The 19,210-nt window shown below is 35.1% G+C and overlaps 1 pseudogene; it reads left to right on the forward strand.

The window, feature by feature from the left end:
- The first annotated feature begins 1,197 nt into the window (after positions 1-1,197).
- The window catches only part of LOC149558777 (U3 snoRNP-associated protein-like EMB2271), a 45,477-nt pseudogene continuing 27,464 nt past the window's right edge, over positions 1,198-19,210 (forward strand).

Consider the following 19,210-nt stretch of genomic DNA (forward strand, 5'->3'; position numbering starts at 1 on the left):
ATGTAACAAAACAAGAAACCAATTGATCATCCAAATCATTTCCCCCCCCTTGGCGATGTCTAGACTAGGGTTGAGAGATATAAGGACCCTTGCATTAGTATGGAGGAGAAGATAATTAGTTTTTATCAACCCTTATAACATTTATAATGAGTTAAAGAGCACGAGGTACAATATTGAACAAAAATGGAGGAACGTTTTCATTAGAGAGCCACCAAGGGCAGGATAGGGCAAAAATCTCCTCTTGTATAGGTTATGGAGACCATGAGATGACCCAAAAGTTATAGGCACCTATCCTCCAAAACTGTCTTAATACTTTTCTTTTCGCTATTATTGTTTATTGAAAACCCCAAAACAATGCTTGCTGTAACATACGAAAGCATGAAAAGTGAAAAACTAATATTTTTCCCCACACTTTATGAAGCCACTCATTTTAAAAAGTTTGAGAAGGCAGATTAGTTAGTTCCTGGGTTGATAGAAATACAATAGAGCTCTTTAATTTAGATTTTTCTACATCAATAGCCATGACCATTTGTTGGTTAGGTTTAAGTGTTGGTAGGTAGTTCCTTACACCCATTGAAGTCCTTCGTAGAGGTGGATGTGGTTGATCACTACTTGTAGAAGCGTGCTCCATCTAGGATTGAGAGGGTTTCTTGTAATGCTTCCTTGAAAGATGCATGTTCGACCACCAACGATTTTTGGAGACATTGAACACTTTGATTATGGTTGGCCATTGGGAAATAAAGACCCTATAGAAAAAAAGGTTGGATAAGGAAATAAATGCTATTAATAGAAAATGACCTTCTACACACAAGGAAGGCCTACTTGAAGATCATACTCAACTTACAACCAATAGATTTCTTATTTATATGTGAAACTATTTTTAAAACTAGTTATCAAAAATTAAATGAAAACAACTTCAAATTAATCTGAAAAGTATTGTAATATGTCTACCAATATTTATATAGTTATGTAAATTTGTAAAATTTATATAGTTATGTAGATTTGTAAAAGTATATGTTAAATAATTATAAAAAAAAAATATTCCTTCCATCCAATTTAATTCTTTTCGGTCGCATAGGCAAGATTCAGTCCCCCAAAACCTAAAATTTATTTTCAGAGGTTTAAGCCGATGAAAAAATGCAGTGGCAGTCACAGAGTTTTTGAAGGAAGGTGCCGCCATTGTTAAAGCTGAAAGGATCAAGATTTCCGACAATGTTTAATATGAAGAAAAACCAGCAGCGCCATAAGAGCAATGTATCCAGAGGAGGAGGAAGAGGAGGACGAGGAGGAGGAAGTAACAGAAAAAGAAAAACTCCTGCAATTGGCAATGACCCATTTTTCAACGATAAAACCTTTAAACGAAAAAGAGGGAAGGGGGAGGAGATTCACAACAGCGAAGAAGATGACGACGATTTTGTTGACAGAAATGGGGAGGAAGAAGATGAAGATGTTGCCTTGGAAGATACAGAGACTGCTGATGATAAGCGACTTAAGTTGGCCAAAGCTTATCTGGACAAAATTAGGGAAATAACAAAAGATTAGGATGAGGAAAACGAAGAAGATGAAGATGAAGAAGGACGGAGGGGTAAACGGGATTCGCTTGTTGCCGAGATTCTTCAGCAGGAGCAGCTCGAAGAGAGCGGCCGTGTGCAGCGTCTTCTTGCTTCGAGGTATTTCCCTTCTTCATTTAAATTTATTTATCGGATTGATAAAATTCTCTTTTTGGCTAAGGTAATAATTGGGAGGATGATTTTGAAGGTATCACGTGCGAGAAAACTTTTTCTTGATAAGAACATGGAGCAATGGAGTTCATGAAATCACTTGATTTTTGTTTTGGTTAAGAGACAGTCCTAAAGGTAGAAATTGAGCACGACAGCATTTCAAAGAAGCAAGATAGACATTGCAAGGAGCAACAGAACTAGTGTCAGTTTACATGGGCAATATTGTGTAGTTTTCTCTTTAGGGACATTTCTTATTTTTGCCCTAGAACAATAGTTCCTATTTAGGTTGAAAACTGTATTGTATCTTAAATATTAAAAAATGATGAAATTTAATTATCATTCAACTCAATAATTCTGAAAAGAAAACTCATCTGAGTTTTCTGCTGTGTCATTGCTGATTGCAGTTCTCTTCCTTAATATTGACTTGTCTTTCACTCCTTAATAGGTCCTCATATATAATCCAAATTGCTGATCTGCTTATTCGATTTCCATTCCAAAAATGTCTTGAATGCTCCCATCTACAAATGCATTTTTCTCACCCTTGTAGCTTCCAGAGTTGGGGGACTCACACCTTTCCATAATGGGGCACTGCTTTTTAATTAGAGAAATGGCTGAAAAGCTTCTGATCTACAGCCATGGGCTGGTTGTCTGTGCAGTACATAGGCTTTTGGGCGGGGATTTTCTCTCATCTGAGCATTGTTGTTGTGTGAATATGGATATTACGACAATGTTTGTTGCAGTCTTGAACAATGTTGGTGAAGCGAAGGATATGGTTGCATTGTGTACGAAGCTTTTCAAGAAAATTTCCTTGATGAATTAGACCATATGCAGGAGAACATTGATGAAAAGAAGATGATCACTTTGCTAAAAGTCTACTATGTGATATGTCAATGAGGGAAGGAAGTGAAGAGATATCCCCTTTGCTGGGTGGATGGTTCTAGAATTGTGTAGCGGTGGATGGTGGCAAGATGCAATACCTTTCTGAAGAAATTGACAGACCTACTAAAGGAGTGTGGCCTGGTTGGTTGCAGAAGTAATTCATTTTGGAAGGTCTTGCTAGGGATGAGGAGAGTGTTCAGGTCAAAGATATTAGTGTTGCCTCCTCTAGTGTGGAGCTACTTGTGAAAGAGGATTTGGCCATTCATTCTAAGTGTGGCCCTGGATGCCTAGTCAAGGTTTGTGCTGCCAAGGAAATGCCTGGATGGGTTGTTGTTTAGTAGGATTTATAGAAGATGTTCAGTTGAGGGGTAGATGAATTACAGATAGAAGTAATAATCAGGACATTTTGAATACAGTCTCTTGCCCAATGATGTGATTTTTTAGATATTACTACAAGGGTGCTGCCCCTAGCCGCTATTTAATGATAAAAAATATTCCAGTCAACCCTATTAAAAATTAAATTGCTTTATAATTTCTTCTAACTCTACTTTCCCTTTTAAAATAAATTTCTTTTGTTTAATTCTTGTAGATATGGTTGGCGGTGGCCTATTATAATGAATTGCCATTATATTTTATTGTATATCCTAGGTTTATTTATTAAGAACATGATCTCTAGCATGGGCATGATATATTGCAAACGTAAAGTTGTATCATATGGTTGGTTGTAGTAGTTGCCTAAATTCCTTCAGAAATATGGAAACTTTTTGTTCCTTTGAATCTGTCAAGATGAGTAATACATACAAGAATGCAATTATATAGTCATAGGAATGAAGAGTTTTCATAGTTAAAATCAAAACTGTATTCATTAAAAGGCAACTTTCAAACCTAAAACAATCCTCAAATATAGTCGCATATGATTCTATAGAGGAAAACATGCAGAAATCATACAAGAACTGTGAAATGAGGTAAAAGGGGGTAGATAAATAGTTACAGAAGTCTGTGATAGAAGTCAGCTGTAGTGCTTGATGTATAGGAGCATTGCTTGTGGAGGTAGACTTGGCCATGCTGTAGATGTCAATGTTTCACATCCAAAACATGTTGAGGCTCTCGTTAATACTAGTGGTGAGCTTTTAGCATGTGGGGAATATCTTAGCTGTGCTGTATAACACTTTTTGGTGATTTATATACATGGGGAAATGGTAGTCATATGGGTTCTAGAAGAGCTAAATGGACATTTGGAAGGAATATCCTCATCTTCAATTTCTTGGGGACCACGACACACTGTTATAGTAATCTCTATAGGCTAGTTCTTTACATTTGGTGATGTAACATGTGTTTTGGGTTGTGGAGAGGGCCTCAAGAAATGAGCCCCCTTGCTCCATCTGATCTTGAACTTTTGGTAGAGGAATTGCCCACTTTTGGCCACACTTAAAGAACAATCCATGGTTCTTACACGAGACCAAATCAAATAGCTGGAAATGATATTTTACAAGAGTTTCGAGAGATTGCCAATTATCACATTCATAGATGTATCTATGCAAAGGGATTGACTTTCAACATTTTCTTCTCACCATGTTGGCAAAAAATGCTCAGATAAATTAATGAAGATTGAAAAGGGTACAAGTGCCTAGGTTTTGAGGTATGTGACAACTAATTGCAAAAGACGAACCTCGTAAGGGATCCATTGAAGCCCATAAGTAATTTGTGGGATGAGGTAGAGGTATCCATATCATGGATGGAATAATGGAAACCTTTAGTTGTTGATCAATCAAAGTCATTGAAGTGACTTGTAAAAGGAAAATGCATCTAATAATAGTGGATTTTAAGGGGGAGATGAAGGATGGTGCATGTGTTGATTACATCTTTATCTTGACCATTATAATAATAGACAACACCAATAATTGTAGAGTAGTTGGCTTTTGGTTGAGGAGCATTATTTGTTGGTTTTTGCGAAGGATCGCTGCAAATGTACTAAGCGCTGCCAGATTGGTATTTGTGTTCCAAATGCCAGCAACCTCTAATTTATAATGAGCAAAGGCTATGAAGAGATGGGGATGCACCAGGGACTTGGGCTATGAAACTATAATTATTATGCACTATTATCATAGTAACATGGAGACACGTCCCTCCCCTTTTGCCCCACATCTCGAAGAAGGGGATGCACCAGGTACTTGGGGACTTTGTCCCCCTATCCCAAGCGACACCGTCAATTTCTGCCACCTTCACTGAGGATGGGGGGATGTCCAATGTTTACTATGTGCTGATTTGACTATTTATGTTCAATGTTCGATGTTCCAACTCAATGCAATGTTCAAGTATTGACACTTTTACATCTTTATATCTTCTATTGCAATACATCTTTTCATAACTAGCATTTTAAGTATCGTATGTATAGTATATACAACGCCCCATCCCCTGCCACCGTCTCCCCGTTGTCCCCAAATTGAGGCCCCTCTGTAAGCCCGTCCTAGGAACTTGCCCCCCAATTCTGCCATCCCCCTGTCCCCGAAGGCGGTGTAACTATGACTATTATAGATTGCCCTTTTACAAGAAGCAACAAACTCTTATAGTTTATAATTAATATTACAAAGTAGTTTCAAAATATTAATTGTTATTGTCTATTAATAAATATTAATAGCATAGAAGAAAAAAATGACAAAAAATCACGATTATGTGTGATTAATCATTAGTTGGCATGTGCAGTGATTCATTCTCCCAAAAATCAAGGATTTTTGGTCAACGACTTTCAACTTTTTTTGCAATTTATTAGATGATTAATTGGCAAAAAGTGACAATTTGATAAGCAAAATAATTACGGGAAACTAGCAAAAACTCTAATAGCAATTGTGATGGGAAAAACTTGCAAAAATATGACGTGTTTCTCTACGAAATTGATGCGTGGTGTTCAAGATGCAATTGGGAAAGTGGGGTTGAAAGTTTTGCATAGTCGCGAAGTATTGTAGATTCGGGAAGTGGCATGAGAGATAGGCAATTACAAAGAAATTTTTCCTCTCAGCATTGAATATATTGTATAACTTGATTGATAATATTTCTTTTCTAACATTGATTTTGTTTATGTGAATTTCAAATATTTAAATTGTTGCAATATGAAGCAAAAGAAGATCATAACAAAGCTTCCTTATTTGTTGCAATATATCTAAAAGAGCAGGGTAACATTGTTTTTCACTATCTATTTTAGAGAAAACAAAGAACCCGTCGATAATTATATAAATCACTTTAGGCTTGTCAATTATGACATATAAGTTCTTATGATTTATGAAATTGCTCAATATTTATAACTTAAATTAAATTTATAATTCACGCAGCTCAGTCTTTATGTTCAACATATATAGAATTGTTTTGTTATATACACGTGTATGTATCACTTCACATATGTGTATGTCATGCCAACTTTGTATACAATTGTTTGTTGAGTGTATATAATGAAAGGAACTTGAGAGAGTTCTAAATAATGAATTTTCCTTCTTATCAATTGATGAGATTAAGGGGCTTCCTAATGAATGCTTCATAAGGCACAATACTTGTTAAAGGTTTTGCAAACAGGGTTTCAAGCAAAGTAGCCTTAACCTTGGACGAAACTCCATGGTTAAGCATGTCAAAGCTATAATACTAGGATGAATGACCTCTCGAGAATTCCTAATGCTTCACCTCTACGAGCTTCACCTAGATGCAATGAGTGGTTAGTGCTCCATTCATTTTCATGAGGGATGGGCTCTTGTGAACCACTACTCACAAAACATGGGTCAACGAGTTTAACTCAAAAATTATTAGCAATATCAAAATTTAACTTATGGAAAATATCTCCAACTTATCATTTGATGAGCTTAAGGGGCTTTATAATGAATGTTTCATAGGGCAGAACACTTGCTGAAGGTTTTGTGAATGGGGTTGCAAACAAAGTGGGCCTAACCTTGGAGGAAACTTTGTGGTTAAGTGCACTTTGAGTTGGAATAGTACTAGGATGGGTGATGTTTTGGAAAGTCCCGATGCTTCACCTCTGCTCATCACCTAGATTCAATGAGTGTTAAGTGTTCCATTCATTCTCATGAGAGATGGATTCTTGAGAACCATTACTCAAGAAACTTGGATCAATGAGTTTGACTCAAAAATTACACTGATGAATTTTGATAGAGATATCATAGTTTGACTTGTTGTGGAAAATATGGCCTACTTATTATTTGATTTGTATAAGGGGCTTTCCAATAAATGGTTCATAAGGCACAACACATATTGAAGGTTATGTAAATGGGGTTGCAAGCCAAGTGGGATTAACTTTGGAGGAAACTTCGTTGTTAAACACACTTGAGCTAGACCGCTATTAGGATGGGTGACGACTTGGGAAGTCTTGGTGCTTCACTCTTTATCACTTAGATGCAATGAATGCTAATTGTTCCATTCAATCTCATAAGAGATGGGTTCTTGCGAACCACTAATGAAACTTAGGTCAATGAGTTCGACTAAAAAACTACATAGATGAATCCTGATAGTAAATATAACGATTAGATTTTCTGTGGAAAACATCTCCCACTTATCAATTGATGAGTTTAAGAGGCTTTCTAAAGAATGATTCTTAAGGTACAATCATGGTTAATTGCACTTATGCTTGGAGTAGTACTGGGATGAGTGACCTTTTGGGAAGCCCTAGTGGTTCACGTTTGTGAGCACCACTTGGATGTAATGAGTGCATAGTGTTCCATTCATTCTTATGTGAGATGGAATATTGTAAACTACTACTCATGAAACTTGGGTCAATGAGTTTGACTCAAAAACTACACAGACGAATCTTGATAGCAATATCACAAATGAATTCTACTTAAATGAATATGAAGATTTTTCGTAGCTTCATTCTGATTTTGAAAAATAAGAAAGGCCACATCATATTTTGTTGTTCAAATCATAGCTTGATTGAATTCTAAACAAACAATATCACGGTTAAAACTTTGAGTACTCCAAGTTTAAAATATATCAGGAGGTTGTGCAAGTGCTTTGAATCATTATGTATGTCCCTTTTCATCCATTCTATGGAAATGTCCTTTAATTAAAAAAGAAGCGCAGTTCTTGACTGCTTTTCTTGAGTTTTTCACATTTTTTTGTCTATATCTGATTTTTGTCAATTTTTTCCAAAATTCCACTCCTCTGGTTTGCGGATTTAAAAATCCCACTCCTCTGGTTTGTGGATTTACTCCCCAAACGATTTATGCTTTTATGGGGCTCTAAACCATGATATACTCTGCTTTGGTTATCAGTAAGTTTATACATTGCAAGTTGAAGTTATGATTTTATAGTACCTAAATTTTTGTTATAGTACTTCGCATTTTTGCAGTACTATACATTTTTTATTTTAGCTATGGCCTTAGTGGAACTTAAATTTAGGGACATTGCAGAAATTATCTTTTTGGGACAAGTTCTGCACGTTTTTCTTTTGGGTGTGGATCCAACTCTAAATGATGCTTAAGCTTTTGCACCAGAAATAAGTCACAGTTAACTGTATGCCGTCAAATTACAATGATCTTTTAGTTATTTTTATTGGTGTCTGGAGTTCTCAACTGTATATTGGTTTAGTTGTGTATTATTATTGATGCGACAAATAAGAGCAACTTGATGGCCTGGAGATTCAAACCTCTTGTGTTTAAATTTTTTATTATAAGAACTTTTTTTCTTGAGGTGATTCTTTGTGTTTATTTAGACCAGGGCTTTTATTTTAAAGTTTTTGAGTTTCATTCACCAGAGAATGGTTCAAACACTTAAAATTAGTAGTTATGATAATCTGAAATATTAACAGAAGATTGTTAATCTAAAAATACTTGCTTGTTTACTTGATTGTCAATGAAATATTAACAAAATACAATTTAAAGATAATTTTTTTGTAGATGTTATGATAGCTTGCTGGTGCATTTATCTTTTCTCTACTTCCAGAAAAGGCATTGTATTCAACTGAACTGCCTAGTCGTTTGATTCTGTTACATGTGTGCATACTTCATTCAAGGAACAAGTCTATGCGCATGAATGTTTATAGCTGTTTTAGTTTCTTTTTTTGATGTTTATATCATGAATTTTGAATAGCTATCCAGCCTATTGGTAATATTTTTTTTTTGCTAAAGAAATGTTGATAGTGTGGTTGGTGCTGAGTTTTGTAAAAGAGTTCAATGCATAGCCTCGTATGATGGTTTGAAGTAGTAAGTAATTGAGTGGACAATTATTCCAAATTCCAAATTTCTCTAATAAGTGCCACAGGAAATTATTGATTAGCCCTTCAGAATTTTGAAAAGAATTCATTTAGTAAATGGAAATTCAAGACAATATGTTGTGGTATGTTAGTTTGGTTCCGTATAATAAATGAATACTAAAGGTCAATTCTCAACAGGGTTGTGAAGCCTTCCAATCAGGTAGAGTGGCGAGTTGTTAAAAGACACAAGCAGTCTGTAACAACTGTAGCTCTAAGAGAAGATGATTCAAAGGGTTTCTCAGCATCAAAAGATGGTACTATTTTTCATTGGGATGTTGAAATAGGTGCAAGTGAGAAATATGACTGGCCCAGCAAGGAAGCCTCTACAAAAAGTTTAAATAGGAAGCAGCGCAACAAACATATTCTATCAATGGCTATCAGTTCTGATGGCCGGTACATGGCTACTGGAGGATTAGATCATTTTGTTCATCTATGGGATACCCGCACACGGGAACATATTCAAGTACAAATTTCATAACCTCTAGTGCTTATCCATTATTAATCTGGGCAGAGCAATCATTCAATTTTTAATCTTCTCTATTTACTGCAGGCCTTTCCAGGTCACAGGGGAGCTGTGTCTTGTTTAGCTTTTCGGCAAGGTACACAGCAACTCATATCTGGATCATTTGATCGCACAATCAAATTGTGGAGTGCAGAAGATAGATTGTACATGGATACTCTCTACGGTCATCAAAGTGAAATCCTAATGGTAGATTGCTTGCGAAAAGAACGAGTTCTTTCTGTTGGACATGATCACACATTGCGTTTATGGAAGGTATCTTTTAATGTATTGGTGGAAGGATTTAGGCACTTAGAGATATCCTGTTTCATATATAATTTTTTATATAGCAGCTCAAGTTTACATTAAAAAATAATGTCACTTCTTTTGAGGTGTTTGATGATAGTATTCTGAAATTTTTGCTATCAGTATGTGTTGTGTGTCATGAAACAAATACCAAGATCTACTGTAATTTGCTTTGAAACTTCTTGTCTAGAAAATCTGAATGATCTTATGGTGTAGGTGCTTAGCTCATCATATCATTCTCCCAATCTAGTGTCTATATTATGGAGCATTCCCGTGGTTGTGAAAAGTTCGTTTTATCTTTCACAATATTTAACCCCTTTTTTCTAGCTTCCCTGTATAGTTTTAGTATTTTATTTGTTGACATTATATAAAATGATGGATCATTTATTACTAATGATGTTCAAGGCAGATAGACTAGAAATTCCCATCACCATCCATTCAGTGGCTTCAACTTTTATGATGAAATCTATTTATGGCCTTTTTTCTTTAGAGTGCTTGTGTGATGGTTATGGTTTACTGATTATTTAATAGATTCTCCCCAATGACTAACTTTGGTGTGCAGATTCCTGAGGAGACACAGTTAGTGTTTAGAGGACCTGCAGCATCTTTAGAATGTTGTTGTTTTGTCAACAATGAAGAGTTTATATCAGGTTCTGATGATGGAAGCATAGAACTTTGGAGCATGATGCGGAAAAAACCGGTTTTTATTGCAAAAGGTGCACATGGGCATGCGGGTATTCAACATCTCTCAGAGAATCATGGCGCTGAGGAAAAGCCAGAAGAAATGACATCATCACAAGTTGATGATGGCAATGATATTGGTAAGCAATTTGTAAATGATAATTGGAAATTTGGGTTTAATGTCATGCCACTGTTTGATTAAAATGCCAACATTGAACAAAAATAATTGATCTATTGAGAAAGGTTAAAAAAGACAACATTGAACAAAATGAATTAATTTGCATAGGAAGGTGCAATTAGCAATTATGCTAGGCAAAATAAGTGTCACAACTGCAGCTCTTCAAACTTGAAGTCTCTCTCTCTCTCTCTATACTATTCCGGAATCTCTATGGTAGATATTTTTTTAAAAATCAAGGATGAGTGGACTGTAAAGACAACCCCTGTAACTAGCCAAATTTGTTGCAAGAGAAATAATGTCATTTATTCAAAGAGATATAATTAATTGATAAATCATTGGTGCCTTTATTATACTGTTCAGTTGGAGAGAAATTGGGTTGAGAGAGAGTATTGGGTGTTTGATCATTTTTCTGCATAGATATTTACTGGTCTGAAATATGAGTAAATCTTCTGTATCAAGCGCATCTTATGATATTGTATTTGTATGTATGTGATCTGTGATAAACCAGATTTGAGTGAGTTAGTTAATCTCATTTGAAGAACTTTTATATTCTGTATCTGCATAGTTGAAGTGATTGAACTTCGTATACTACTGACTGATCAATTGTTTGGTATTGATAATCAGAAGTTTAAGAGCCCTGTGTATTTGTTTTAGCTTTCTATAAAAGGGTCTATATTTTGTGGGGCTGGATTTTCCACCCCTGAGTAGGAGGGTTTTCTCAGGATAAGTTATTGTGTCATTTGTTATCGCATTCCTGTATTCTGGTTCGAAAACATTAACAACCAGAAGTCGTAAATAACATGTGAAAGTACTAATGACTCCTTTAAACCATCTAAGCTCATTGGTAAATTATTCCTCTGATCAGGCTGACACTAACCTGCAAAGCCAACACCAATTGCATTGTAAAAAAAATCCAAAATGGAGACATTACACGACCTGCAAGTTTGGACCTTGTTACTGCTTTTTGGATGTCTATGTTTTTAACACGCTTTTGTTTTGGTTCATTTGTTTCTCTTTCTTTTCTTCTCTAGTTTATGTGTTTAAAACATTGTGTTGAATTTTTTGCTTGGATGCAGGAAATGGTAACGTAACACATAAAATGGGAAGTAGCTCTTCTATAGAGTCCTGGGTTGGAGTTCTTGCAGTGTGTAGAGGGAGTGATCTTGCTGCATCAGGGGCTAGTGATGGAATTGTGCGATTGTGGGCTATTGAGAACAGCAATAAAAGCCTTAAAGTTGTGCATGATATACCTTTGGTAAGAAATGAGATCACCTTTTTCTGTTCTGAAGTCAATGTCAGATGAGAAAAGGCCTAATTAAAATTTAAATAGCACCAGTGAGCATATTTTTAGTGGGAAGTTCATATTGCTGAAGTTAAATGCTAAGGTTATCTAATTAGACTCATTAAAAGATGATTGTCTTGCACTATTGCATATTGCAAATATATGTTACATTAAGGGCTTGCTTTTCTGCCTTTTTAACTTCTGATGTAAAACTTTCCTTGCATTTGAGTGCATATTGTTAAGATTATAGCTACAGTCGGATTGATTTAATCATAAGATACAATGTTGATATAATAAAGATTATATATGTATAGTGCATAGAGGATTATGAAACAACAAAAATGGAAGGTATCTGCCGGAAAAACAAACTTCATCTCAGCTATGGGAATGAAAGAAGATAAGGTATCACAATTAACCTACTACCACGTATACTCGAGTCAATGGAATATAAGGATTGACTCATCAAACAAGACTTACATTGATACCTATTATTGAGCATCCACACTATGGAAGAGAATCAGGTCTACTATCATTTGAAGACTTGTTCTACAGACCATATTTTAAATACACAGTGCAGAAACTAGAATTGAACAAAATTCTCTTCACACAAAAACCTACCATTGCTGAATTGTAAAGGAAGATGAATATTAATAGAAGTTATCTCAGAGATTCATTCGAATGCTCCAGCAATATTCTCTATTGGCAGTGTTGGTACTATAAGCATCAATGATTAGACTCAATTCAGACATCAATATATATTATCCAGTTTTCTATAGCTTAGGATGACACCTCAATCAATTAATAAAAATGATTGATAGAAATAATCAAGAAGGAAGGAATCACATAAGTCAGGTCCAGTCAGAATCAGCGACTAGTATAGAACCTCACAATTATATATCATAAAAAATCTCAGTTTCTCTTTTAGCTATCAGACAGAAATTCAACTCTAGGGTAAATTCATTAGTCGCAGATGACTATGATGGAAAAAGAGGGATTACAATTTATAAATCGAATAATATTTAATATTATTGGAATATAATCAGACAATGAATATCCAACCAGGGAATACACATGGAAGAATACATAGTCAATGGTACAAATGAAGATTCAGACTTTGTGTCTATTCAGCATATGTCAGAAACTACTGATGATCATTATATACAAATAACATGCTAACAAAGCATAAGTATCGACCCAAGGAATAATATTAAATCAACTATTTTGGGTATTTGCTGAAAGGTGAAGACACAGAAGAATTTTGTGATGCTTATTATTGATATAATCACCGAATTGGAGAAAAGGGAATCGATTCATCACTTAGAACATACGGTCAGTATTTTTGCCACATATAAACAAACAATGATGGGGGTCTCATAGGAAGTATAAGAAATTGATAGCATAATTTTAGTGATAAGGAAGTATGAAATGGGAATGTTGATTCAATGAGTAAGAGTGTAAGAGTGTAACGTCTATTGTCAAAATAAGATAATTATATTATCACCCTAAACAAATTGAGAGAAAACTTACCAAAAGGAAGGGGTCATCACAGCGGTAGCTGAGATAGGAAATACGTGATCCAGTTGAACAATGTTTTGTTAATAGGGATGGTAACAATCATGTTCATCTTCAGAAGAGACAAATATCATTAAACACTTCTAGAATATATCTATCATAAAGTCAAATTTGGAAAAATCTGCATATTTGGAACAATGTTCACTATCGCACCATATGATAGAGGGGCTACATCAATATTATGGGGGGGATATGACCATTCACCATAATACTTGTATCATGCATGGAGGCTTATGATGGATTTGGGGATGTTTTCAATAGCAGTTACACATTTTCTAGACCTGTCAATCTGAAATGACTTGAACACCTCATAGTGTTACTAGAACTTTTCATATGATACAGAGTCTCAATCCATTAATGTACCTTGCAATTTTCTCAACATCATCATCCACATGTCCAGATCTGATGTCCAATCTATAGAATTCCTCAGTATATTCTTTCACAGTCATGTCCCTTTGTTTCAAATTTTGCATCTTTCTCAATAAGCTAACTTGGTAATCAGTAGAAAGGGATTTGTTCTTTACCTTGTTCACCATCTTTGGCCAAGTTCTTATCTTCTCCTTTCCTCTCCTTTTTCTATTAGTTTGCAAGTGCTCCCACCATAATGATGCATGACCTTTCAGCCTAGTGACTGCAATCTTCACCTTTCTGTTATCAGGAGTGTTTTCATACCAAAAGAACTTCTCCATATCAGAGATCCAATCTAGCACAGTATTTGTATCCAATTTCCCATCATAAGGGACAACTTCTACAGCAGGCTTTGAATTTGCCCTAGACAATAATCGCAACAATCTTTCCTCATCTCGATCTTCTTCAGGTTCTGGATTATGGTCTGGTGTTGCTGCTTCATCATCACTTACATCTTCAAGATGCACTCCTCTCCTCTGGGCTGTCTCCACATCATCTAATCTGGGTGCAATTTATCTTAACTGATCCAATATAGCGTTATCAACATTATTTCCTCTACCACGAACCATCTTTACAAATTAGGTTCCTGCAAGATCGTAACCCTCTGCAAGTTATAGGTCAAATCCACAGATCTGCCACCCTACAACCAGATCCAAATCAGGGTTCTACACGATCCAATCTCCACAAGGATGAACTTCGGGCTCTGATACCAACTGATGCAGGCAAGGGATGAATAACTAGGGCCAAAGGCACACCCAACTATCAAAACCACCCTACAAGAGTTAACACAACGGAAGCAAACACGAGGAACAACACCAAGGAGAGGGAGAACAAGGATATATTTATTGATTCATCAAATATTTAGCATACATGCCCAGCTGTAAGGCCTTTTGGGTTACGACCAATTACAAATGTACAACTTCCAGATCTTCAAATCAGCTTTTTAAATCCTTATATCTCTTTTCTATTGAACTCTCCCCAAAAGTCTACCTTAACCCTAAACCTAAACACCCTACTTATACTTGCCAAAATGGCTTACGGATAATTCTAGAACATGGAGAAACCACAAGTCGGCCCTCATCAAATATAATTTGACTATACCAAAATTAAATGTGAGCGAAGTTGGCCCAATTGGAACTAGGCAGAATGAACTAATTTGCAGGATTATAAAGAAACCCAGGATGCTCCTGCATCACAAGTTCTCTACAATTGTATTTTTCCACCTCTCCCACTCTATTTCACTTGTTTAGGTTTGTAACTTTATCCTATTTTTCTTATGCTTTCTTATTTTCATCTTGATGATGGATAATTGAGTGTGATTTGGAACATTGATGCAAAATTATTCGACACAATTTAATCCAGAAACTCTTATAGGTAATGTTAAACTATTTTGATAATTTTGTGGATATATTACTTCAAAATAATTAAATTTATATAAGGCGATTGTAATGTTGATTTTGTTTTTTCAAATTTTTACCCTTGCATAATCTTAGTTTTATTATTACAAACCCAAATTAGAACCTTGTGACTTAGCGTCAGCTCGTTGTTATTCCATACTGGAATTGAAATTTGGATCTTTGAACCACTTATTTTCTAATTCAAACGGGCATTGATCTAGGTTTTGATCTTCTTTGTGTAGTAGCTAAATTGAGAAGTGGTCAGATCCAAGAATAACAAGCATACTTTATGCACAAGTGGGAAAGATTTCCAGTTGCTACTGATCCAGTATCTTTAGTTATATTAAAAAAACTCAAATGACGATTTATCCAAGTTAAGGGTGCGTCTTTTAGTTTAGTGTTTGGTAAACTTGCTCCATTTACAAATAATATAAAGTCCAGTTATGATTGCTTCACCTTCTTAACAACCGCTAAATTATCTCATTAATAATATATTTTTGTTGAATTCTAATGTCCCCTTTTTGAAATAGGACCTAATAATAAGTAATAATAAAATAAAATTATAAGAGAATCAAAAATAATTTATATATAAAAATTTAATAATATTAAAATATAACAATACAAAATTAAGTCAATAAAGGTTCAAAAGGCATTAAATGAAAAGTTGTGACTCCTTCAAACATGACATATATAAATAGAGAAGAGAACTTCATTATAAAGGGGAGAGAAAGGAGTAAAAAGGGAAAGGTATGAAGAAAGGAAGAATTAATAGAAGAAAAAAAAGGAAATTAAAAGATAAGGATGTGACTCCTTCAAAGGGCAAAAGTTTTGAAGGGTTGGGACGCTTTGAAAAGGTACTAATTACGAAGGCTTGTGACTCTTTGAAAGAGGTCAATTATGAAGGGTTGTGACTCTTTTAAAGGGCATAAATGATGAAGGGTTGTTATATTAATTGATAGGCTAATGTTCTTTGCAACTTGTGGTGATCTATGATAGGGACATTACAAGATGGATCTAGTCTTGATTGAATATTCTTGCCTCTTGTGGGTTAAAAACTTAAATGATAAATTAATTACCCTAAGGGATGGATTTGGTTTTGGTTGGGCGTCCTTGCCTCCTGTGGGCCAAATGATGAATTGATTACCCCAAGGGATGGTTTTGGTCCCGATTTTATGTTATTGCCTCATGTGGCCTAAGTGGTGAATTGATTACCCTAAGAGATGGTTCTAGTCTTGGTTGGACTTTCCTACCTATTTTGTGGACCAAGTTAACTTTGGCTACATTATATTCATGTGTTCCCTCCATTTTTTTTATGTGTATGTTTTGTGTTTTAATGTTATGCTTTCTGTTTCGATATATTCACTTGTTTTCTTTGTGAATGCTCCATGTCTTCACGCATTCATGTGTATGCATCATGTTTTCAAGTGTACGATCCATGCTTTGCTTTATGTTTTTAGTTGATCTAGAAGAAGAGAATAACTAAGAGTGAACAAAAAGATATGAATTTGTGGTATGCTATCATGCGAACATTGGCATTTGCAAATTCAATTGACACCATTATGAGATGGGCTTGATCTTTTTTCTAGAAGAAGAGAGAAAAAATTCTCTCAAGCTTTGTCAAGTTTCTACTATTGATCATAATTCACTTTCAAAATAAGGGAGAGAACACATATGATAATAATTGTGCAGTGGAAGGTGGATATGGATGAGATTCCATGATCATTTAATCATTGCTTGAGGATGAGCAAATTTGGGAAGGGCATGTAATGTCCCCTTTTTGAAATAGGATTTAACATAATTAAATCAAAATATAAAAGGATAAAAATAAAATATAAAGTAATAAAATAAATATTAATATATAATATAATTAATTTTAGTTAAGTTGGTGAAGGGTCAAAAGGCATGAAATGAAAAGGTGCAACTCGATCAAACATGTGATATATAGTGGGAGGAGAACTTCATTTGAAAGGGGGAGAGAGTATAAAATGGAAGGTGTGAAGCAAGGAAGATTAATTGAAGAGGATAAATAGAAATGAGAAGAAAATAAGGAAGTGATTCCTTCAAAGGTCAAAAGTCTTGAAGGGTTGTGACTCTTTGAAAACATGGTGATTTTGTAGGTTTGTTACTCTTTGAAAGAGGGCCAATTTTCAAGGGTTGTGACTCTTTCCAAAGGCATAATTATTAAGGGTTGTCTCATCCAAAGAGGGGTAAACCTTTGCAAAGGGAGCCACGATGAAGAGGTGTGGTTCAAGCTCACATTGCAAGATATGAAGGGGCAAGTGTTTCATTTGAGGACATTTAGGGAGAGCAATTTGGGGAATATTATATTATTCTCAAAGGCAGCATTGATAAGTGTTGACTCAATTCTAATGAAATGTGGTGACCCTTTTACCAATAAAGTATACAAGAGTTATCATTCCAAGCCAAAATGGAGGAATAACAGTAAAAGAGTGTTATGCAGATTTTGAGAGTAGACTGAGTAGAAGAATAACATTTGATAAAGGAGATTGATTTAAGAGATCAAGCTGATATGAAAAATTGGACTTTCGGTATTCATACAACTTATTTCATCTTATTTAAGTAAGAATTGTGACTCTAACTGCTAAGAATTACAACTCTAACTGCATTTTTGCTCTTGCTTCATTTTGGATTTGTGAATTCAGAGCAAACTATAAGTTGGTTCTGAAAAAGGACATCACGTGAATAGTATCAATAAATATGATAATTATTTTCTCGAATCCTTTTTTAATTGTGGAAAAATATTCGATTTGATATAATATTAGTTCTGAAAGGGGACATTACATGAATGGTATCAATAAAGATGATAATTTGTTCCCGAACTCTTTTTATTAGTGCATATAGTTGGGCCATATACATTTGATCAAGAAAAATATTCAATTTGAGCAAAGATATAGGTAATACTACTAATTTTACTCATCACTAGTGTCGTTCTTTCCAAGTGATTTCATGTTTGATAATTGAGGATCTCTTGTTGCACTTGTTCCTATTCTTCTCCTTGTATTGCATCCGCTTATCTTTCATTTGGAATTGGGTGGGCTGTTTGCTGATCGATTCCTTGTCCTTTTCTCATTTCTCCCTAGGGGTGAATATTCCCCTACTTTTTTTGCACCTCCAAAAAGATTCAAGGTGATATCAAAGGTAGATTGTCCTTATATATCCAAATATCCCCCTAACAAAGTATGATTTGTATGCAATATTATTTGCAAATCTCCATTTCTACCTAATTATTGCCAGGTTTTGGGGTTTGATTTTGTTTCTTATTTCTCGAGAGACTCGGTTCTTCCAAGGCTAGCAGTTGTTTTGAATTCTTTAGCAATTCTCTTTGATTTGACCACATTTTGAGCAGTTAGGGTAGAACTCTGACAACCCTTGACTTCATCCTTTTGTATTCAGCTCCTTTCTTAGGTCCGGATTCCAATTGAATATGGCATTGTGTGGTAGGTTTAGGAAGGCACAAATGTGCACATATAACCATGATTTTATTTTATCAGCCATTATGAAAGTGTATAGGTAATTGTCTAGTCCTACCAGGAGCAAAGAGCTCCAGTTTTAGAGTTCGGTTATACATTCTAATCCACAATTGTGTATTCAAAACATTGTGGTTAGAAGGGTCAAAGTTTGGCTCCTAATCCTTGATGTAAAATCCAGCTCGATCCATTAGCCAAGGTGTCCCTTATTGATTTTTTTTGAATCTTTGATTCACACTCAACTTGGAAGAAGCCTTTTGCAGATTTTGGACTTTCACCTCTTGCCCTTCCTCTTCTTGCCTCCTGAGACTTTCCTTCAATTGATATATTATTCTGCTTTATTGCTCCATTTTTTTGTGTTCCCAATCTTTTTGTCATTTCTCTGCATTTTTCCGCTCCATCGTCTTTTTATCTCTCTCTCTCTCTCTCTCTCTCTCTCTCTCTCTCTCTCTCTCTCTCTCTCTCTCTCTCTCTCTCAGATTGATATTTAATTATATTCTTATTTTAAATTTTTGGGTCTTCAGGCTGGTACACAATCACGATTCCATTAGT

Source organism: Cupressus sempervirens, chromosome 5 (assembly GCF_028749045.1).
Source record: "Cupressus sempervirens isolate cs-2001-9-10 chromosome 5, ASM2874904v1, whole genome shotgun sequence".
Classification (NCBI taxonomy): Eukaryota; Viridiplantae; Streptophyta; class Pinopsida; order Cupressales; family Cupressaceae; genus Cupressus; species Cupressus sempervirens.